The following is a 24,142-nucleotide window of genomic DNA, read 5'->3' as shown; positions in this document are numbered from 1 at the left end:
CCTTTTTCATCACCATGTGAATTCTGTTGTTTCATCGTCATTTAACATCCTGCGAAAAATTAAGAAGCTTTTGCCATACCTCCCCATCACAACAGGTAAAACGCTCATCTCAACTTTGGTGTTTTCTCGCACCGATTACTGTAACGCCCTTTTCCTCAACGCGCAGGAAAAGTCATTTCCAAATTACAAATGATTCAGAACGCTTCTGCCAGAGTTCTACTTGGCATTCCAAAATTTGCCTCTGTTACAAAACATTTGGCCCAACTACACTGGCTCCCGGTCAGAAGTCGTACTAAGTTTAAGTCCTTGTGCATTGTGTACAAGGCAATAAACAACATGGGACCCAAATTTCTCAGAAACTCCTTAAAGCCCCTCCCAACTCGCAGAACGCTTCGTTCCAACACGGCCCACCTGCTTCAAACCCCCAGAACAAGAAAAGTAAACTGGGGAGACAGACGCTTAAGTGTTGCAGCAGCAAGATTATGGAACTCCCTTCCTCTCAACATAAAATCTAGCCCCACTTTGCTCACTTTCCGAAAGCAACTTAAGACTTGGTTGTTTTCTCAATGAGCCCTCAGCTTTTTAGACTCAGAACTTACTTGTCCGTAAGATACTGGTACTATACATAGCTCTTAGCGCCGAGACACCCACGGGTAATTGTAGCGCTTTAAAAGTCACATAAATAAATAAAATAAAATAAATAAATAAATCCCGCTGACTGGGGGTGATTAGCAGCATGAAACTTTTGTCTGACACCAAGCCCGGAACACACAAACTGGAACACATTGGCTGTAAAATGTTGGCCATTGTCACTCCAAATCAAATGGGGCAACCCAAATCGGGGAAAGTATTCTTTCAACAAAACATTGGCCGTTGTAATAGATGTGCAATCCTTGGTGGGGTAGACCTCCACCCATCTGCTGAAGGCACAGACCACTACAAGGACATATTTCGAATTCGCACACCTGTCCATGTGGATATAATCCATCTGCATGGCCTCAAAAGGAAATGTAGGTGGGGAGAAGCCACCAGCGGGGTTAACTGTACCTTTTCCTGGATTGTGCATAAGGCAGATCATACATGACTTAACCACTCGGTCAGCATATAGGGGTATTTTTTCATTGTACCATGTTGGCTCTAGTAACTTGCATATTCCCTTTGCACTGATATGGGCAGGGCCATGGGCCATAGTGACAACTGGGGATGACTGTCTGGTAACATCCATTTCCTCCCTTCGGATATACGCACCCAACATCCCGCTATCTCTTTCTTTGCCAGATATTCCTCCCATGTGTGCAGTTCTTTTGTAGTGGCATGAGATTGAATCTCGACCACACTCTGACTAGTATTTTCCAACATTCCTCCTTTCACCACCCCTCTTGCTGGTCCTGTCACAAACATTCCATCTCATTTACTTAGAGCAATCTGTCTTGCTGTTTGGTCTGCAAGGGTGTTGCCTTCCCCTACATTATAAGTCACTTTCTGGTGGGCTTTACATTTAATCACTGCAACTTTTCTAGGTAATTGTAAGGCGTCTAGAAGTCTGTGTATCAGGGGGCCATGCTGTAATCTGGTCCCATGTGAGGTGAGAAAATGTCTTTCTTTCCAGATTCTACCAAAATTGTGAGCCACCCCAAAGGCGTACTGACTGTCTGTATAGATATTAACAGTCATGTTTTTACTGATTTCACAAGCTCGTGTCAAGCCCATTAACTACTGTAACAAGAGTGGTGAGGGCATATGCAGCAGATGTAGTTCCATCTGATCTTTTAAGACATGAACCATCTATGTATAGTGTTCCCTCAGAGCCTGTTAGCGGGGTGTCTTGTAGGTCCACACAACCCTTTGTCTCTTCTTCAGTCCATAATATGCAGTCATGAGGGTCAGAATGTTTTCCTTGTATCTCAGTCGGCAGTAGTGTAGCTGGGTTTGGAATATTACATCTCCTAATGTCAATGTGACTGAAAAAAAGACTGAGCTCATAACCTGTAAGTCGTGCACTGGTAAGGTGTTGTGTTTTGGTGTTCTTGAGCAAGGTATCTACTGCATGTGGGACCATTAAGGTCAAGGGTGTAGACATAACAATACCTGCACTTTGGCGGACCATAAGTGCAGCAGCAGCAGGAGCGCAAAAACATCCAGGGAATGCTCAGGCTACTGGATCAAGTGTAGCCGAGAAATAAGCACAAGGGAGATTTTTGTCTCCAAAAATATGAGTCAAGACCGAGCAAGCGCAGCCATGTGTCTCATGGACAAAAAGGAAAACTTGTTTGCCATAGTCTGGGGTGCCTAACACTGGAGCTGTACAAAAGGCATCTTTGAGTGTCTGAAAGGCAGCCACATGCTCAGTTGTCCATGGAAAACCTCTCTCTGGCATATCTTTAGTAGTGAGAGCTAAAAGAGGTTTGACAATGGCCGAGAAGTTAGGGATCCATTGTCTGCAATAGGAAGTGAGGCTTATAAAGGCACGTACTGGTTTCTGTGTCAAAAGGGGAGGCATGGAGGTAATAAGGGACACTTGGTCAGCAGTAAGTTGTCTTCCCTCCTTCGAGATGAGATGGCCGAGGTAGGTCACTTTCTCTCGACAAAATTGCAATTTGTTCAAGGTAACCTTATGATTGTGGGAGGCAAGGTGGTGAAGAAGATGTACTGTTGCTTGTTCACAAAGTGGAGCAGACGTGGCTGCTATTAAGAGGTCATGTACATATTGCAACAGAGTGGCTCCTGCTGGGAGCGTCAGGAAGTCCAACTGATTCTTGAGAGCCTGACTATAGGTGCTGAAGCTTTCAGTAAAACCTTAGGGGGCGCAGCAGAACCGGAAACTCCGCCCTCCAAGGAAGAAACCAAAAAGATGTCTACTGTCCAGATGTTTGGGAATGCTGAAAAACGCATTCTTTAGGCCAATAACAGAAAAATGAGTGGCGGTCGCTGGGACCATGGTCAAGAGGACTGTGATATCAGGGACAATGGGATACTTGTGAGACCGTAATTTTGTTGAGAGCCCGCAGATCGATGACAACCCGATAAATATTGGGGGCCGCGGGAGAGGGATCAATACATTTGTTAAGAACTGGAATAATTGGGCTGTTACACTCATTACCACGTGTCTCCTCAACTACTCCCGGCTTCATGAGATCTGCTATTATAGATAATAGGGCAGCCTCACCTTCCTGGGGAAGGCGATTCTCGCGAAGCCGGGGCAGTTGGGCACCTTGCTGGATACGGACAGTATGCGGAGCAATGCCGAGAAGTCCTACATCAGTGTCAGAAGTGGCCCAAAGTGATGAGGGTAAGGCCTGCAGAAAGGGAGGGAGGGGTCCAGAGAGGAACATAGTGGTGGAGGAATCTGGTGATATGGTAAGGGACACGCCATCAGGACTACAAGAAATTGTAGCATGTAAAGCCTTTAACAAATCCATGCCCAGCAAATTTTCACTACATCCAGTCGTGAGGATCAAAGGAGCATCCATATGAGTTGGACCGAGATCCAGCGGGAGAGGCTTAGAGATGGGCTTGGTGACAGGGACCCCAGAAAAACCCACAGAGACATCGAGAGAGCCAGAAAGGGGTGCCTCCGGTATCAAGGTGTGCGCAACAGAGGATCTAGTAGCCCCGGTGTCTCGAAGAAACTTCTTTTTATCCTCTGCAACTGAAGTCCAGACATAAGGACCTCGCTGATCCACAGGAATCGGCACTCTTACATTACCTCTTTCCTGGCTTTCCTATGGCTGGCAGAAACCTGTCTCATCGGTCTCATCATAATCATCGTTAAAGTATGTCCTAGTGGCCTCATACCCGTTGTCAAATATGTTAACTGTACCCTGGAACGGACCCATACGGGGTCGAACATTAGGATCTGGTGCACGCCTCTGCCTAGGAGGTCCCATATTTCTTTCCCTTTGAGTTCGGGGCCTAGTTTTTCCTGGCTGAATATTCTGGGCTAATACCGGGCATTCAGTAACCCAGTTTCCATAAGCCCTACAGTAGGTGTGAGAAATTGGCCTGATATATGATGTTTACTAGTTCTAGTGACCACCTTGTATCAGTCCAAACAACCCTTATGATGATTGGTTGTAAGTCAACCTTATAGACCAATTATCCTAGGGGTAGCATGGACAAAGCAGTCTTAGACTAAACTCTGTAAAGTCATGTGAAGCAAGCTGTTTTACCATACACACTCTCCTTGAATACCAAATGAAAGGACACCACACAGATATATATTGAAAATATATATATATATATTTATTTACTACAAGTATTCCCTATACTCTTTATGAGCACAGAAGCAAATGCGTTAAAACAAAACAGTGTTTAAATATACAAAAGTTGCACAATATGGATAGGCCCTGGTGGCCACTCAAACCATATACTGAAATAGTAATGTAATGTAACGTAATGTAATGTAAATTGATACTTGTATAGCGCACTACTCCCCCGCAAGGGTCTCAAGGCGCTTGTACGAATACCGCTGTGGAACCCATCCTGGCTTTCCCTGTGAGGCGTCCACTCCTGGGCACCCCCAAGGTGGAGGCCAGGCATCCTTTGCGTTGTGGGGGCCATTGTGGAGATTAAGCAAGCTATTTCCCAGAGTTGCAGAGTGGGACTCCATGATTGGAATAGGCACCGAGGTAAGAATTATCAGGTCCATGAATTTTTAGCCCAAGACCCGCCGAGGCGGGGAATTGAACCCTGCTCCCGGGCTAGACCTCTGCATCAGGGTCTGCCGCTCTAACCATTGAGCCACACTTCTCCACAAAATAGTGATATAAGAACCACGTATCTAAAAGGAAGAAGACCTAGGGTCTTGGCAATCGCTGGGACTACCAGGAGCTAACAATAGTTAGTGACCAGGAGGCCCACGGAGTGCGTAGGCAGTGTTTTAAGTTACACATGGGCACCCATAGATTTTCAATGGGTTACTGCAAAGGGAACCTTCCAGATGGACCAGAACCTAACAACTTAAAACCTAGACACTAGAGATGTTTTTCTCAACAGGAGCACCGGAGTGCCAGCGTTACCTCACCCACAGGAAGCGGGTGCATAGGGTTCAAAGTGCGTCGGGTTTCGTTGTGTAGTTCAATGGAGCCTGAGGATGAAGATGCTGTAGGCGGTCAATCTAGAAGAGTTCCGGTGGATCCAAGGGTGGATCTGAAGAGGTGAAGACCTGAAAGCAGAGGTGACAATATTCAAAGTCACTAGCCAGTGACTGGCGAGGAACCAGGAAGGGACCAGGCGTTGTCGGGTGCAAACAGGTGAAGAGGTGCAGCTTGTCTCCGCAGCCACGTGGACACGAAGAGGTCGAGGACGTCTAGGAGTCGATCACGAGCTGTCCCACGAAAGCTCTAGCTGATGGCTTTATTTTTACTTAGGAGGGAGCCGACCCCTCGAATGCAGGCGAGATCGCCGCCGACTCCTCGGCCCGCCTGGTTGTGGGCAGGGCCGCCGGACGGAAGCGGAAGTGGCAACACAGCATGCTGATGCGGGGCTCCCATTTGGAGGAAAGAGCCCCGCGGTTGCGGCCAGATGGAGGAGAGCCCTGGATCCCAGGTGGGGGACCGGGTTATACGGAAATGGCGGCCAAGGCCGCCAACGGCAGTGTGAGGCTCCCAGGAGTCCCGGGAAGCCCCGCAGGAGAAGTGCTGCCGTCCCCAAGGAGAGGAGTCCCCAGCGAGCAGCCTGGTGAGTAAGAAAGGGCTAGGGGGCTCCGTGGGGACTATTGGTGCTGCCGGATAAAGGCACAGCACCATGTGATGCGTTTCGAGCAGCCCCGGCTTGCAGCGGGCCGCTCCACATTGGATACAAGTTCTTTCACTTTGAGGCCATCATTATTTACAGGGCCAGAGGGGCCCCCAGCTTTTGTGTTTAGAGCCTAGATGGCTCCAACGTTTTGCTCATTATTTTAAGGGCCCCGTGTGGCCCCACCATATGCATTGTTATTTAAAGCACCAGCGTGCTCCACAGTGCTGGGGGGAAAGTTCTCATTCCTGATTTTGGGCGCATAAATATTTCAGGAGCCCGTTTGCTCCAGGGAACATTATTTTTAGAGCCTAGGTGGCTCCAACATTTGGCGCATTTGTCTCTGAAGGCCACTGAGAGCCCAGGCCTCATTTGAATGTTTTACAGCTGCCCAGCAAGTAGTGGGCAGCTGCACCGTTTAGGTCTTTCATTTTAGGGGACATGGTTAAGCCAGGAGTGAGACGCACTCCTTCGCCCCATCTTTTCCTGCACAGCTGCGCAGCACTTAGTGCCAGCTGCAACTTTAGGTTTGCGCAGATGGCGCACCCTTGACTTTGCTGCCTAGGCAGCAGCCCTGACTCTTGGACATGGGGCATTTGGGTCCCCCTTTTGAGATGGCCAGTTGGCCAGGGGGATTGTTACATTTATAGGGCGCAGGGCCCTAATTTGATTTCTGTGCTAAATGTGATGTGGTGCTAGAAAATGTAAAGCATTTAGTATGTTTTACGCACCCTGTTTGATACCTCTAAATATGGTTTATGATTATGAGGTTGTTTTGCATATTATTGTTTGTGTTAGTGAGATTATGCTTCACTGTGTGATTTACGCCCCTAATGTGAGTTATACTTAGGAGGTTAGGGTCTAATGTATTTAGACTTGTGTGATACTGTGCATAATGTAGTTTATGTCACAGACTGATGCAGGGTACAGTGATTACCAGTGTTTACTTGTTGTACGTTGTATGATCTATTTTTCTTTTACTAAGTTCACTTTGTGATAGTTCTGACAGTGGTCCATGTGGCCCTGTCAGGTGTACATAATCCCTTGTAAATATTGCCCAGTGCCAATTGGCACAGTGTCCATTATGTGTTTACTATTCTAATGTTTTTTGAGAATACAAAGGCTATTTTTGATCTAACCTTGTGTGGAGTTTCTTTTGAAGGGTGCCTGGGATGTTGTTGTTGCTGTGTGCGTGCTTAAATGCTTTACACATTGCCTCCGGGATAGGCCTTACTGCTCGTGCCAAGCTACCAAGGGGGTGAGCAAGGGTTATCTTTGGCGTGTAACTCGCTTGCTCTGACTGGAGTGGTCTATGTTTGGCTTTGGCGCAAGCCTTAGACAACCAGAGATCCCATTTCTAACAGAGGAGGAGACTGAGCTTCTTCCTGACCTCCTGTCTGCAACAGAGCAAAATGGGTCAGTGGATGGAGTGAACCTGTTTTCCACCTTGAACCCTGAGTAGCAGAATGACTGTCGCCAGTTGTTGGGACAGTTTTCTGATCTATTCTCCATGATTCCCAGTGTCACTGATTGGTGTGTTCATGATGTAGACACTGGGGACAGCCCTCCTGTTAAGAACAAAATTTACAGAGTGACTGAAAGGGTGAGAGCTTGCATCAAGGAGGAGGTCTCCAAGATGTTTGCATTGGGGGTGATTGAGTCCTCTATCAGCCCTTGGGCCAGCCCAGTGATCTTGGTCCTAAAGGCTGCTGCACCGGGTGCCACGCCTGAACTCCAGTTCTTTGTGGACGACCGAGGGCTTAATTTAGTCACCAGGACTGACGCGCACCCCATCCCCAGAGCTGATGAGCTCATTGATCGGTTAGGGGCTGCCCGGTACCTCAACACGTTTGATCTAACATCTGGGTACTGGCAGATTGCCTAAACTGATGGGGCAAAAAAGAGGTCTGCATTCTCCACACCAGATGGGCACTACCAATTCCGGGTTATGCCCTTTGGGATGAAGAATGCCCCTGCCACCTTTCAGAGGTTGGTCAACCAGGTGTTGGCTGGACTGGAAGATTTCAGTACCGCTTACCTGGATGACATTGCAGTGTTCAGCGCCAGTTGGGAGGAACATCTGCGCTACCTTTGGGAAGTGCTGATGGCACTGCAGAGAGCAGGCCTCACGATCAAGGCGAGTAAGTGCCAGATCGAGCAGGGTTATGTGGTGTACTTGGGACGCCAGGTTGGGAGCAGCCAGATGGTGCCCCTACAGCCCAAGATTAAGACTATCTTGGATTGGGAACCCCCCAAGACCCAGGCAGATGTCAGAGTCTTTTTAGGACTCACTGGATACTACAGGAGGTTTGTCAAGGGGTTTGACAGCATTGCTGCACCCTTGACAGAGCTGACTTCCAGAAAGCAGCCCAAGAAAATGAACTGGACTAACACCTGTGAAAATGTTTTTGATGGCCTGAAGACTGCCATGTGCATGACGCTTGTGCTTCTGGGGCCCAACTTCCCTAACAAATTCATTGTACAGACAGACTCTTTAGAGCATGGTGTGGGGGCTGTTCTTTCACAGATAAATGAGGAGGGCCTAGATCAACCTGTAGCTTTCATAAGTAGGAGGTTACTTCCACGGGAACAGAGGTGGAGTGCAATTGAGCGTGAGGCATTTGCTGTGGTCTGGGCACTGAAGAAGTTGAGACCATACTTGTTTGGGACTCACTTCCAGGTTCAGACAGACCACAGGCCCCATAGATGGTTGATGAGATAGGGATGCCAATCTCAAGCTGTTGAGGTGTCCATTTCACTACAGGGGATAGACTTCACGGTGGAACACAGCCCAGGTACAGAACACGCCACACTGAAGTGAAGAGAACTCCCAAGGGGTGGGTAGTACTCCCCGCATTTCAGCTGGGACAGAGGGGACACTTTTTAGACCTGGCACCATTGGTGTGGGTATCCCTTCCATTTTTTTGCTGTTGCCTTCTATGTTTTTGCTATGTTTTTGCTCGTCTAGATGCTTTGGGCACTTTGCCACTGCTTTTCAGTGCCAAAGTACAAGTGCTCCCATTGTAAATTGTTGTAATCGATTAGTGACTCCATAATTGGCTATTTGATGTACTTGTCAGACCCTAGTACAGTGTACCATGTCTGCCCAGGACCTGTGAATCAAATACGGCTGGTGGGCTTGCAGCACTGGTTGTGCCACCCACAGAAGCAGCTTGTAAAATGTGGCATAGACCTGCCATTGCAGAGCATGTGTGCAGTTTGGGGCTGCCATGTCGACTTGCCAGTCCCTAAACCTTCCCTTTTTTATGTGTTAGTCACCCCTAAGGTAGGTCCAGGGTACCCTCATGGGCACAGTGCATTGTATGTGAAAGGTAGGACATGCCCTGATGTGTGTGAATTACACCCTATTTCGTTTTTCACTATTGCAAGGCTACCTGTTCCCATAGGCCAGAATGGGCATTTTGATTATAACATCTTATAATCCTAACTGACACAGGGAACTAGGTAGAAATTCGAGTTTACTATGCTTGAACTCAGAATGTTAAAATACATCTTTTAGTGATGGTAATTTTTACATTCTGTGTTTGAAAATACCACTTTTAGAAAGTAGGTCTTTTCTTGCCTAACCATCCAGCATGCCTTTCCTAGGTTTGTGTATTCTATGTCTGGTTTGTGAGTGACAGGGGGCTGGAGAGGGCTTTGGCTCCAGCAGTCTGATGGGTCAAGGCTTGGCTGAATAGGGCCTGCATTGAATAGAGAGTAGGGGGGCAGGGATTTCCTTTCACTGACCAGAGCCTTCATAGAATAGAGAGTAGGGGGAGGAGATTTCCTTTCAGCTACCTGGGCCCGGTCTCCTTTCAACAATGCTGTCTCCACCTCCTGCCAGGAAGCCGCACCAAACTGATTTTGGCTGGCACAGGCAACCTCTGCCTTCAGAGGACAGAGGATTTAGTGGTATAAATATTGGGGCTCAGACCCCAGAACTTTAGATCACTGCTGGGAACCAAGGCAAACTTTGGCACAGAGAAGAACCAGGGGGCATATTAACAAGCCCCTTATCGCCGTGTTATCGGCACTTTTCGGCCGATAATGCAGCGATATCTGCATCGCCCTATTATCAAGGCAGTGTTAAGTCAATTAATGTGGCTTAATGACATGTTAATTGACTTAACACTGCCTTGGTAATAGGGTCCCTTTCACGATAAACTCATTGTGAAAGGGGGTGTGCAGTGGGTGTTGCGGTGGGCGTTTCACCGCAACACCCATGCACTTCGGCGCTGCCACCTATTATCAAGCTTGGCGATAATAGATGGCAGCACCGAATTTAAGAACAGGTCTGACCTGTTCTTAAGGTGGCGAAACGAGGAGAAATGCTTCATTTCTCCTCGTTTTTGCATTTTCCATGTGTGCGGCCTTGTGCAGTACACATGGAAAAAGCAAAATGCCAAAGTCTGTTTATGTACAGGAAGGTGTCCCTTCCTGTACATAAACAAACCTCTTTTTAAAAATGCTAATTTGTAACTTACATGTGTGCTGCATAAAGATTCGTTTATGTGCAGGAAGGAACTCCTTCCTGTACATAAACAAACCTTCCCTGCCTGCGCTGGCGTTAAGTTGGAAAACGTATCACCTTCGCAGGGGGAAACGCTTGGCTGCACCATATCCTTGGTAATATGGTGCAGCCTAGCGTTTCCGAAGTGGCGAAGAGAGGCGTTAAGCTAAGGCGGCTAACACCTCTCTTCACCACTTAGTTGCTAATATGCCCCCTAGAAAGCTGAAGGAGGAGACTGTCCCTTGTGCTGTTTGCTATTTCTGGGGTTGGCCTGCAGTGGTTACTTCATTTGCTAAGGAAAGGGGAAGAGAACTTTGTGAACTTTTCATCATCCTGAAGAAGAATCTCCAAGGGCTTGAAGTGTGTTTGCCTCCTGCAAGAAGTCTCAGGGATACAAGACTTCACCACCAGCTCCCCTGAATTTCCTTGCTGGGAATTCTACCTGCAGAGAGGCGCCAACTGTTGCTTGGACCTTCTGAGAAGACTGCGGGTCGCTGGGAGCTGGAAGCGTGACGTAACGAGGAGAAGTGTGTCGCCGCTGCCGCAGTTACCATTGCATTGCCAAAGAAGCATGCCGCCGCCACAGCTGTTCGCCGTTGCATTACCGACGAAGCGTGTCGCATCACCGTAGAAGCGTGTCACCGCCGCAGATATCGCCATCGCATCACCGGAGAAGCGTGTCACAGGGCCTGTCGCATCTCAGAAGTTACCGAATTTGCCGCACGTCCGTGGGGCGTGCACGCATCACATTCAACGTTTTCTCATCGCATCAAAGATGCCATTTTGTCACATCGCACCGGATCATCGCATTGATTCGCTATCTTCTCGCATCGTCACTGGGCCGCAGTAAGAAACGACGCATCAACTCCCCACACAGTAAGGAAGTGATGCATCACCTCCCCTGCGCAGCAGTAAGGAACCAACGCATCGACTCCTCTGAGTGTAAGGAACTACGCATCAACTTCCCATCGACCCTTTTGTGTGCATTGTGTGACACACCAAAGAAACTTCGAGAGTTAAGGATTGCATTTACCATCTACATTAAACTAAGCTATTTTCTACCATTTTAAAGACTTATTTCTGATTACTAGGGCTGGGCCGTCCCCCGGCCTGCTGCCCTGCCAAAGGCCCGTCGGAGCCTCCCCTTGCTCGGCTGGGTTCAGGGGCTCCCTGCGGCCCCTGGGAGGGTGGCCTCCCAACCCCGGGCTCCGTCCTCAGTCCCGCCGCTTGGCTGGGTGCCTGGGATCGTGTCCGGCGGGCCTGGCTTCCCCTATGCCTCTGGGCCTGGGAGCCCTGGCTGGGTCCAGGGTCCCTGCCGGGCCCCGGGTCTGGTGCTCCGGAGGTCGGTACTTTCACGCCTTGGGTCTCCTCTGTCACCTTGTGTGCATGGATTACAAGAAAGGGGGTAATTTTCCTCTGGATTACTAGGGAGAGGGTGGATCAGACCTCCGTGAGGTCCGTCAATTCTGAAACAGGGGAAGGCAGAACCCCGGCCTGCCTGCCGGGGCCCCCAGGGGACTGGGTACGCACCTGCCTCTCAGCCCCTTTCCAATGGTCCTTTTTCTCTGAGTTTCCTCAGCCAGACCTCAGTGAGGTCCGGTGATGCTGAGACAGAGGAAGGCAGCACTCAGTTCCTTCCCGATGGTCCTTTTTCTCTGAGCCTGCTTGACCTGGGAGCAGGCAGGGATGCTAAGCCAGCATACCCCCTGCGCAGGGTGGCCTGCCAAGGGGATGCCCCAGCCGTACTCTGATCAATTGGACACTCTCAGTCTGTTTAGGGAAGGACTGCTTGGCCAGCCTCAGCTGTTGTTTCAAGCAAAGCGCTTCCACCCCGCATGGACCGAGCGAAGGCCGAGCAGCCCCAGCAGCTCATGCCCCCCAGTGGTCTGACTCAAGCAGAAGGGATCGGTGGTGCCAGGCCCTTGGATACTGCTGCCCAGCAGGTCCGAAGACCCAATGTACCATGCCATCACCCCTCTCTGCCCAGCACATTTCCACAGCAGCTCGGAACGACTGTTCCAAGGGGTGCTGCCGCCGCTAGGCTCCGGCACCCCTCTGTCTAACTCAGGCTGCGCCTCGGCCTGCCTCTCCCTCCCGGGGGAGACGGCTGGGCCTGCCGGTGCCCTTGCGACCGCTCCTCTCCACACCCCTACAGTGAGCCCTCCTGCCCAGGTGGGTGGGCTCCTTCCCTTGGCAGGCTCCCGAGAGGGAGAGCTGCGTTAAGGTTGCCGGTCGGGGAGATGGGCATGCGGCCCCACCACGTCAGCAGGTGCAGCTACCTAGTTGATCCTGCCAGTAGCATATGCTTTTCTCAAAGATTAAGCCATGCACATGTAAGTACACACGACCGGTACAGTGAAACTGCGAATGGCTCATTAAATCAGTTATGGTTCCATGATCGCTCCATCTGTTACTTGGATACTTCATCTGGGAATAATGGAATAGGACTACAGTTCTATTTTGTTGGTTTTCGTAACTGGGGCCATGATTAAGAGGGACGGCCGGGGGCATTCATATTGCTCCGCAAGAGGTGAAATTCTTGGGCCGGCGCTAGACGAACCAAAGCAAAAGCATTTGTCAAGAATGTTTTCATTATTCAAGAACGAAAGTCGGAGGTTCGAAGACGATCAAATACCGTCATTGTTCCGACCATAAACAATTCTCACTAGCGACCTGGCGGCGTTATTCCCATGACCCGCCGAGCAGCTTCGGGGAAACCAAAGTCTTTGGGTTCCGGGGGTGACGTAAATAATTAATTTACTCTCTTAATTTCTATGCAGGTAAGTACTTGATTAGTAATAACTCAATCAGAATGAAGGAAAACAGAGTCCGTGGTGTAAGAGTTTCTAAGGGTTTTATTCCTCATAAAGGAATCAGGATATCATGTTCTGACCACCACACAGGGTGTCAGAAGGGATAGATGAGCGCGCTCTCGTTTATTGACAATACATAGCTTATATACTTGATTTACATCATAATGTTCAATGTAAGAGGCGTAACAGCTGAGAGAAAACAAGATAACAGTATACACGTGGTACTAGTACATGGTCAAGAGGCGTAAACTAGGCGTAAACTAGGCGTGAACTAGAGGTGTGTGCTAGAAACGTCACTGATAGGTGACGCAAGTGGGTGGCACCAAGGGGTGGTGCTAACAGAATGTTGCAATGTCAGCAGAAATCGGAAGCTTGGGTGCGCGCGCAGCTGCATGACGTGTGATTGACGGGGTGCAGGGGACTTGACATTTACACTGACGGAAAGAGACAGAAGTCTGGCATGTCAGATCAACTTGTGCTTCTATCATATCTGATATCTGATGTTTAGGAACTAAGCTATCTGGGCAGAAAGGTCTCTAGAGCAGAAGCTATTCTATACTTGCTGTGAGTGCGTGTATAAGCGCCTGAGTGTCTGTATGAGAAGCGTGGGGGCATGGGGCCTTCCATGGAAGCATGGCAACAGAGGCTATGAATTACTTGCATAGAGACAGGTCGGCCCTTTAGCCCTGCAGCTGAGGAAGGATGTTTACTGAAACTAGCAGGCTGGAATGTATCTTCGGGGAGGAAAACAGATAACTCGAAGGTTATAGTCAATCTTGGCAGGCAGCAGGCTGAGCTGAGCACGGAGGGCCGCGCTAGAAGTAAGTCAGAGTTCACGGGTACGGGGGCTGCTTGGGCAGGGGCCCTCGCAGTCAGAAGCCAGAAAAGAGGCTCGGTGGCAGAGATTCAGGGCCTACTTTCAGCCAGGCTGAAAAACGTAGGAGTACACTTCAAAAAGACGTTGGCATAGCATACTTAGGAACGGACCATCTAACCCATTCATGGTGGGTCCGAAAGAGGACAAGTTAACGTTGGACGCAAATGTATTTGCGTCTTCATAGCTGGTACAGGAGGGAAGTTACATGCACTTTAACTCGTACATGGAGTCGGTGGGGTACGCGCTAGGGAACACAACATGACCATAAAATTTATATTACCTCATTCCCTCCTTGTTCCCTACGGACCTTTCATGATATATCGATCCTCATAAATCGATCGGTTTGTTCTTGTAACATTATGTGTTCGTCTTTCTTTCTTTGACTGTTTGAGAGGCAACTGGAATGCTCAATGCAGGATGTGGCACACAGTCCACATATCGCTGGCCCACACTGCAGGCACAGGCAGCAGCTGAATACTATAACAAGGCCAATGCCTAGGAAGGATAAGATCTTCCATCCCCAAGCTGTTAACGTAGTCCAGAACCAACCGGACCAAGTCCAGGTGCCTGGACTCTGATGTATCTGATTTGCAATTTTATGTAGACGGGTGATAGCTTGATAGACAGATGGTGCATTTTGTGGAATGAAAACACAGCAACTTGACCCGATGACCTTACAGGCTCCACCTCTATCTGCCAAGATGACGTCAATCACAAGACGATTTTGAAGGACAACAGTCCGTATAGCAGACTGCTCCTCTGTTAAGTTACCTAGAGCGGAGGCAGTTTCATTCACTACTGCTTCAAGTGTTCTCGTTAATCTGCGTATTAATTTACTGTTTTGGACAGGTCCTAGGAAGAAAAAGAATCCTTTATTGAAATCAGTGTACTGTTCCCATGCCGTTTCTGTGTAGTCGACAAGGGGAATATCTCTTTTGGGTCTATTCGGTGTTATATTCGTATTTCTATGGTAATCAGGGGGAGCTAGAAAAACAGGTGGCAGAAGGAATGCAATGTAACAGGTACCATCCCAATCTGGAGGTAGGCTAATGTATGCGGTATGACCACAAACAAAGTAAGAATGACTGGTAGCTTTAAAGGATGATTTACCATGGTCACTGAACTCGACCACAGTAGTGCATTTACTATGACCTACGTGTACTGAACCTTTCTTGCTAACACATAATTCACCTGTGACTGGTAATACTAACATATGGGGCAAAACTGGAGCAGCTTCAGATTCAACAGTAAGGATCATAAGGCTAATTGTGTAATTACCTAATCCATATACTTCGTTTTCTAGATCAGTTCCTATTCGAGTGGGAAGTCCCTCTTTATCAGGATAGCAGACGTTGAGCAGGACTAAGTTCAAGTTTCCCCAAACCCAGCCCCCATCGAAAACAGCAATATCAGGATCTAAGGAATTAATTATTTTAAACCATGCTCCACAGGAGCCATTGTGAGTGAAGGGGTACGGAAAGAGGGGCAGAGCTCCCTTGTAATTCTGGTAGGGAGGGAGTCGGCCACATATCCAACAGTCTGTAGCATTATTTGTCTGATGGGAATGGTGTAACATACTAATGAATGTATTGTTGCGCAGCGCAAGTCTGTAAGAGAGTTCATGTGCAGGAAGTTCACTAAAAGTGTGTTCAGCAGAGACATTGTAAGCAGATTGTTCACGCCTGAAAATAGGCCAATATATAGGTAGCAGAATGCTGGCAATAATAATTAGAATACTTAGAAAAAACATTATTAACAACGTCACTATGCAGTGACTACGCAGTGATTTACAGTATGTACGTTTCTTTTCTTCTCTCTCTCTCTCTCTATCTCGATCTAGGGGATACATGTCAGAAACTATTTAACCGATTCACCTAGGGGAGGACTTAAACAATTAAACTGTCTGACTTGCTAGATCGGAGTTTCATTCGGTAGAGTTCTTGGGGAGTCTTTTCTCTTTTAGGGACGGTAACGTCTTGTGCTTCAACACAGTCTTTGGTGGGGGTGGACGAGTCAGAGTCCTGTTTCAGTCCGTTTTTTAGTTCATTGCATAGTTTGATGTGACTCGTGTGGACCCACCCCTTTCTCCCCTCGATTTTCACAGCGGTCCTGGTGGTAAGCAGAACGGTCTTCGGAGACTTCCAGCGGGGCTCCAGCGGACTTTTCCGGTCGAAATTCCGGACGAGTACCAGGTCCCCTGGACGGACCTCATGCGCCTTTACATCGGTATTGTCAGGGAACGCTGCGGCAACCTGTGAACGACATGATTGGAGTGCAGACATCAAGGAGGCAAGGTAATCTGTCAACATGTTACAATCAACATCAGTGATCTTTTTCGGAATGGGCGTCCCCCACATATTCGGTGGTCTGCCAAAGACCACTTCGTACGGGGATAGCCCTGATCTTGAGTGGGCGACCATTCTCATGTAGAATAGTGCCACGGGCAGGGCGACTATCCAGTCGACCCATTTTTCTTGACAGATTTTGGCAAGACGGATTTTTAGTGTCTGATTATGCCTTTCTACAAGGCCAGCTGCTTCGGGATGTCGGACACAGTGGAACCTCCACTGATATCCTAGCAAGAGGGAAACTTGTCTCATCAACTCGGACGAGAACGGCTGTCCGTTATCTGAATACACGACACGGGGCAAACCGTACCGTGGGAAGAATTCACGAACCAACTGTCTGGCAGTGGTCGGAGCAGTGTAGTCTGGGACTGGGTATGCTTCGGTCCAGCGGGACAGAGCACAAACAATTACAAGGACATACTTAAATCCTCTACAGCTATTCATCTGGATATAATCCATCTGGAGGACTTCAAAAGGGTGATCGGGAGGATGGAATCCACCTTGCTCAACAGGGACGCTTTTACCTGGATTGAACTGACAACAGATCATGCAAGTACGCACTTTCTGTTTTGCTGCTGCTCGTAAGTGTTTGTTGTACCAGAGATTCTGTAAACTGTCTAACATCGCCTTCTCTCCTAGATGGGCCGGGCTATGTGCTGTATTTATCATGACCTGAACCATTGAGTCGGGGAGAAACCATATAGATTTTCCCTTCGTCACCCAACCTTGATCTGTCTGAATCCCTCCTAGTTCAGTCCATTTCTTTATCTCCTCTGGAGTAGCATGTGTCTGGATATCAATTACGTCTAGGGCGGGATCTCTAACTGCCATACACTGTGTCTGTACTATTGTCTTTGTCACATCAGTAGTCTGGGTGTGAGTCAGTGCTGTATGTTTCGCTGTCTGGTCTGCCAGGTCGTTACCCTGGGAAACAGAATCTGTGACTTTAGTATGTGCCTTACACTTCATGACTGATATGCCCGAGGGCAAATGTATTGCTTCTAACAGTGCTTGAATGAGGGGGCCATGCTGTATCTTGGCCCCATGGGAAGTCAGAAAACCTCGTTCTTGCCAGAGGACTCCGAAGTCGTGCACAACTCCGAAGGCATAGCGGGAATCTGTGTATATGTTAACATTTCTGTTCTTGGCTAGAATGCAAGCTCGGGTCAGAGCGATGAGCTCTGCTGCTTGAGCAGACAGTGTGTCAATACGATGTGTTTCTTTAATTTCAGTTTCAGTGGTCACGGCATACGCGGCCACTAATTCTCCTGTACTTGTTCTCATGCATGAACCGTCCACATAAAGTGTCAGGTCTGGATTTGTCAACGGGACATCTGTTAAGTCTCGTCTAGGCTTTGTTACTGCATTAATGATTTCTATACAATCATGTGGAGCTGGATCTGTCATGACTGTAGGTAACAGTGTTGCTGGATTCAGGATGCTGCAACGTCTGATTTCTATGTGTGGCTGGAATAGTGTTAATTCATAACCTGTCAGTCGTGCTATAGTTAAGTGTTGAGTCTGGGTTCTGTTTAACAAAACCTCTACAGAATGTGGTACTTGAACTGTTAACTGATGACCTAAAACAATTGAATCACTTTGTCTTATTGCTAACGCTGTTGCTGCTACTGACTTTAAGCACGCAGGGAGTGCTTGGGCTACTGAATCCAATGTACTAGAAAAATAAGCACAAGGCTTATGTGAACCTGCTTGATCTTGAGTGAGGACAGACAACGCTGTGCCATCACGTTCTGTAACAAAAAGTGTAAACGGTTTGCTGTAACATGGTGTTGCTAAAACTGGTGCTTGGCATAAGGCTTTCTTTAATTCTTCAAAAGCTTGTGTATGTTCCTGAGTCCAAGGGAGGGCAGTCGAAGTCGCTGCCTCCTGTGTCGTTAACTGGATGAGTGGTTTAGCTAGAAATGCATACTGGGGAATCCATTGTCTGCAGTACGAGGTGAGGCCTATGAAGGCCCGCACTTCCTTTTGTGTCTGGGGTTGTGGCATATTTGCAATTAACTGAATGCGATCGGGAGTGAGCTGTCTCCCCACTTTGGACAGCAAGTGACCCAAGTACACAACTTGCTGAACACAGAATTGTAGCTTCGAAGGAGACACCTTGTGTCCCTTGTCGGCCAGGAAATGTAAAACTGTTAGTGATGCTTGTTCACATTCGGGCTCACTTCGTGCGGTGATCAGCAGATCATCGACGTATTGCAGTAAAGCGGTGTTAACTGGCATTTGAATACAATCTAGTTGTCTCTTCAGTGCTTGACTATAGATGCTGGGGCTTTCTGTGAATCCTTGAGGTGCGCGCGAAAATTTGAAACTGCGTCCATTTAAACAGAATCCGAAGAGATATTGGCTCTCTGGATCAATAGGCACGCTGAAGAAGGCGTTCTTGAGATCAATTACAGTAAAGAACGTTGCTTCTGAATCAATAGCAGTCAAGAGAGATGATATATCGGGGACCACAGGATACTGTGGGATAATGCATTTATTCAATTCTCGAAGATCAATCACCAGCCGATATACTGGCGGGGCATTGGGGTCAGTACGTTTAAGAATCGGAATGATGGGTGAATTACAGATATTGGAGTCGGTTTCGACGACCACTCCTTGGGCAATGAGCTCTTCAATGATTTTCAGTAAAGCCACTACAGCATCGGGTGGTAACTTGTATTGTCTGATTCTGGGTAATACAACACCTGCCTTGAGTGTAACGCGGTATGGTGTAATGTGCATACATCCTACATCAGTTGGGCCTTTTGCCCACAAGTAATCAGGTACATTTTTCAATCTGACGTCAAACTCACGAAGAACGTAATGACCCTTGAAATCCCGCAGAAAGAGTCTAACTCCCTCCGGGGAGCAGCAGATTATAGCTCCTAGAGCCTTCAATGTTTTAATTCCTAACAGATTTTCCGGACATGATTTTGTTAGTAACAGGTCTGTAACGCGTGATAATGGACCCACAGCCAGGGGAACTGGTTCTGATACTTCATTTACAATAGGCTGTCCTGAAAAACCAAGGGAAACATTTTGTGAGCCTGAGAGGGGTGCCCCTGGAACTTCGTCATGACTTATTGTAGTGCGACTTGCCCCTGTGTCAATTAAAAACTTTCTGTCTTTCCCCAATACTTGACTGTGTACATAAGGACCTTCTTGATCTACAGGAATCTCGATAAGAGGCAAGCCACCTTCCCTCTCTAGGCTGTTTCATGTATATCGGGAATATTCGGGGTAAGCAGACTGGGCATACTGGTACATCTGTTGTGAAACTTGTTGAGTTGCAGCAATGGGCTGTGGCTGTGGTACTGCTACGGTCTGTGCTGTCTGTGCGGATGCATGCATAGGCTGTGTATTCTGTGTAGACTGATGCTGGTTATGGTCTTGTCTAGGCGGATGCGGTCTTTCTTTAGTTTTACCTGTCGCTATGTTATGTTTCAGAACTGAGCATTCGTGTACGTAGTGACCTGGCTGCTTGCAATAATTGCATGTCCCTTTAACAGGAGCTGCAGTGTGACTTGTCTGGGTCGTACCTTTTCTGTGACTGTCGGATGGGACCGTCTGAGCTACTAACATTTTCATTTTCGTGTCTTTCATACGTTTCTGTTCCTGATCTTGTTCTTCCCTAATTCTATTCTGGTGATATTGTAACATTTGTAACATCTGGGATGGCGTATTTGCTTGCCATGTACTCTCGACTTTATACACTCTATTTTTAACTAACGGTAGGGAATTCTCGACTAACTTTGATACAAAAAGATGTGGGTACGACTCGCTACTTGGCTGGAGGCCACTATTGATAATAAAACATTTCTCGAATCTTGAATAAAAGTCGCTAGTATCTTCATCTTGTTTCTGTTTACAGGACGAGATTGCGTCCCAATCTTCTTTTCTAGTTGTCAATAATCTGGGCAAAACCTGTACTATCAAACCTGGTAATGCTTTAGTTTTGTCCCCAAGGCCTAACCCTGGAACCCGTTTTTTCTCTTCTTCTTCTATTTCTGCCCAGGCAATCTTTGTGTCTCCCACCTCCCATTCCTTTTCTTTCAGTTTCTCGAATATCCCCGTAGGCAGTAATACTTTCAACATTTTCATGATATCATCATACGTGTAGTCTCCCATCAGTAACATATCTTTAAGCTCTCTATGAAAACCTGCAGGGTCTTTATCATGGCACGGGACTAATTTCTTCATTTCTAACAGTTCCAATTTAGTCAGAGGCGTGTGTACATACACGCGTTTCAAAACCTTGTCCTCACCCATAACAGGGTGCACTTCTCGTAAGGGGTTCTGACTTTCAATACCACCCCCGCACTGCATATGGTACATTTTCCTCTCTGGAGGTGGGGCGGGAACATATTCAGAACTTACAAAGGTATCATATCTGCGTCGTTGTTCTAGAATTATTTGAATTAATTTGGTACTTAAGCCTCTCCATCTATCCATCAGTAGTGCTTCTAGTGTCTCGTGTAAGGGACCTGGATCGGAATAATGTTTTCTGTATTTAATGAGAAGGTGCTGAATCATGTATACACCTGCTAATTTCTGTTCGTCGGGGGAGAGGTTCAAAAATGTCTGTGCTACGGTATCATCATTATATATGTCGGCATTCTCGGCCCATGATACAGCTGAACGGGCTAGTTCCTGTTCATCCATAGAATTGAGTACATGGTACCCAACTCGATCTCGAAGCCTTTTATCAGTCTCCTGGAACTGATGCTCAGCAGAATTCGGATTCGTTAAGGCAGAGAAGAAAACTCTCTTGCTCTCCGGACGGACACCTTTCCTAAGGTAGTTTCCCCTACCTACATATGCTATAGTGTCTGTAGACTTTCCTGATGTCTCATCTTCATTTTCTTCCTCGGAGGAAGTTTTATCAGTTGCTTCCTGATGCGCAGTTAATATTGCCTTTCTAATTTTCTGGGACATAGCGGCTATGCAAGTCCCCTTGTCATGTTTTGCTTCTGCTATATTTTGGCCCCACTTGTTCAATACGTCTAATTCACTCTGATCTGTTCCAGGCCTGTCTCGTTCTCTTATTACACAATTAATGAAGAATCGTAATATCTGTTTTTGAATGTCAACTTTCTGTTTATACATGGCAGCTTGGACACTGTCGGGGTCTTTCCCTGTCTGTATGAATTTGTATAGTCTGTCGAGGGCTTCCTGCATTCCCACACAGCATAACAAGCTATCGGTGGCAGATCTTAAGCGCAGTGATGCTAATACCATTAGATCGTCTGTTCCGGGTACTGGATCATATCTGCAGAATGACATCCTATCTTTCAATGCCTCAAGCCGGGATGAGTAGTGGGGAGACTGGAAAGGATTCTGTGTGTCCTTTAAATGCAATCTGTGTGTCGGTGGCGGGGTCTGTAGACCCGCTGTCGCACCTCCTGAGGCGGATGCTTGGGCATTATCTCTCCGCGGAGTCTGTATCTGAACGTGAACTTGTCGTTTAGGTGGATCAGGCAAACGTGGTTTCGGTAGGTCAGTTTTGAGTAGGGGAAGTGGCGGGCTGGCGGAACAGGAGAAGTCTGTTGCGGTACCGGCGGAACGTGACCTGGGGGTGGAGTACCACCCCCGTCCCTGTCTGCAGGCAGGGCGCGAACAGGCAGATTGGTGTAAGCTGGTGCTACATCATCTAGATAGGAATTTAGGAATATGTCTTTAGTAGTCTTGTGCATTACTTTAGTTGGAACCAATGGTAACGGCAAATTTTTCGGTATTTCTGAGATGGCGTCAGGGGTACCTTCGGCCAAAAGATACATGTTGTTCACTTGGCTATTTTGGGTGCGATCTATTTGTTCTAATTTTACTCGAATTCCCTCAGTAACTAATTCGTTTTCTTGGGCCTTTTCTGATTCTTGAAGTCTGTCTTCTCTACGGAGTGCTCTTTCAGCACGCTTACGTGATTCCTTACGCCAAAATTCTATGGCGTCTTTCTGAGATTGTCTAGCTTTCTTTTTCCGTAATATTTCTTCTACCTTTATGATGCACTCGGCATCCCATGTTCCGTTAACTGGCCATCGGTATCTTTCCTCTAGGTGCTTGGTATAATCGGTCCATAACTCTAGATACAGAATGGCGTCTATGCCATGTTTATTGTACATAAAATTACCTGGAGTGTCCCTAGGGGGGATTGGAATCTCTTCCTCTAACATCCCTTTCCTAGTTCCTATCTGCTTTAATTTGTTAAAAAACGGCATTGTGCCTACTTGATACTGAAATGCTTGATCCTTGATACTTAATGTCGACTGTAACTATTTATACAAGAAACACAATAATGCACAAAAACAATCACATTCATACCACGACATTAATTACAAAAACATTTAAAACATAGATGACTACCCCTCTACACTAGATGTACTGCTCAACAGTACAGATACACTGTTGTAACAGTGCAGAATTTCAGAAATTCGGAATACTAGATATACTGCTAAACAGTACAGATACACTGCCTAAAAACAGTGCAGACCGGACTTGCGTACCCAAACCCGTCTAGATACGACCCAGCAATGGTACTCACCGGGAAGCACGGAAAACAGAAGGCCTCGGAAAACTCGACTGGACTCGGTTCGGAACTTCGGAAAACTTCGGAAAACTTCGGAAAACTTCGGAAAACTTCGGAAAACTGGTGGGCCTCTTCACACCTCGGACCTTGCTTCTTTCGGCTGGGCTCTGGTCGGGATCCTCCGCACTCCTCACCGCCTCGTCTGGGCACTGATTGCAGTCTTAGTCACCTCCGTGGATCAGAGGGAGATGCAGGAAATCCTGCCAGTACACGTGTATTCCATCTAACTGATGGCAGGGGACACAGTATGCAACGCGCCAACCGGCGCGTGAGGTGGGGGAGGGGTCCCTATTCGGGCGCCAAAATGACGTAAATAATTAATTTACTCTCTTAATTTCTATGCAGGTAAGTACTTGATTAGTAATAACTCAATCAGAATGAAGGAAAACAGAGTCCGTGGTGTAAGAGTTTCTAAGGGTTTTATTCCTCATAAAGGAATCAGGATATCATGTTCTGACCACCACACAGGGTGTCAGAAGGGATAGATGAGCGCGCTCTCGTTTATTGACAATACATAGCTTATATACTTGATTTACATCATAATGTTCAATGTAAGAGGCGTAACAGCTGAGAGAAAACAAGATAACAGTATACACGTGGTACTAGTACATCATCAAGAGGCGTAAACTAGGCGTAAACTAGGCGTGAACTAGAGGTGTGTGCTAGAAACGTCACTGATAGGTGACGCAAGTGGGTGGCACCAAGGGGTGGTGCTAACAGAATGTTGCAATGTCAGCAGAAATCGGAAGCTTGGGTGCGCGCGCAGCTGCATGACGTGTGATTGACGGGGTGCAGGGGACTTGACATTTACACTGACGGAAAGAGACAGAAGTCTGGCATGTCAGATCAACTTGTGCTTCTATCATATCTGATATCTGATGTTTAGGAACTAAGCTATCTGGGCAGAAAGGTCTCTAGAGCAGAAGCTATTCTATACTTGCTGTGAGTGCGTGTATAAGCGCCTGAGTGTCTGTATGAGAAGCGTGGGGGCATGGGGCCTTCCATGGAAGCATGGCAACAGAGGCTATGAATTACTTGCATAGAGACAGGTCGGCCCTTTAGCCCTGCAGCTGAGGAAGGATGTTTACTGAAACTAGCAGGCTGGAATGTATCTTCGGGGAGGAAAACAGATAACTCGAAGGTTATAGTCAATCTTGGCAGGCAGCAGGCTGAGCTGAGCACGGAGGGCCGCGCTAGAAGTAAGTCAGAGTTCACGGGTACGGGGGCTGCTTGGGCAGGGGCCCTCGCAGTCAGAAGCCAGAAAAGAGG

General features: G+C 47.5%; 1 protein-coding gene across 1 annotated transcript in view; it reads right to left on the bottom strand.

Annotated features, from left to right (window-relative positions):
* The window catches only part of LOC147736649 (collagen alpha-1(XII) chain-like), a 145,067-nt gene that overhangs the window by 19,878 nt on the left and 101,047 nt on the right, over positions 1-24,142 (bottom strand). The window lies entirely within an intron of this gene.

The sequence above is a fragment of the Lissotriton vulgaris genome, chromosome 1_2 (assembly GCF_964263255.1).
Source record: "Lissotriton vulgaris chromosome 1_2, aLisVul1.2, whole genome shotgun sequence".
Classification (NCBI taxonomy): domain Eukaryota; kingdom Metazoa; phylum Chordata; class Amphibia; order Caudata; family Salamandridae; genus Lissotriton; species Lissotriton vulgaris.
The sequence above is the reverse complement of the archived record's forward strand: the minus strand, read 5'-3'. Positions and strand labels throughout refer to the sequence as shown.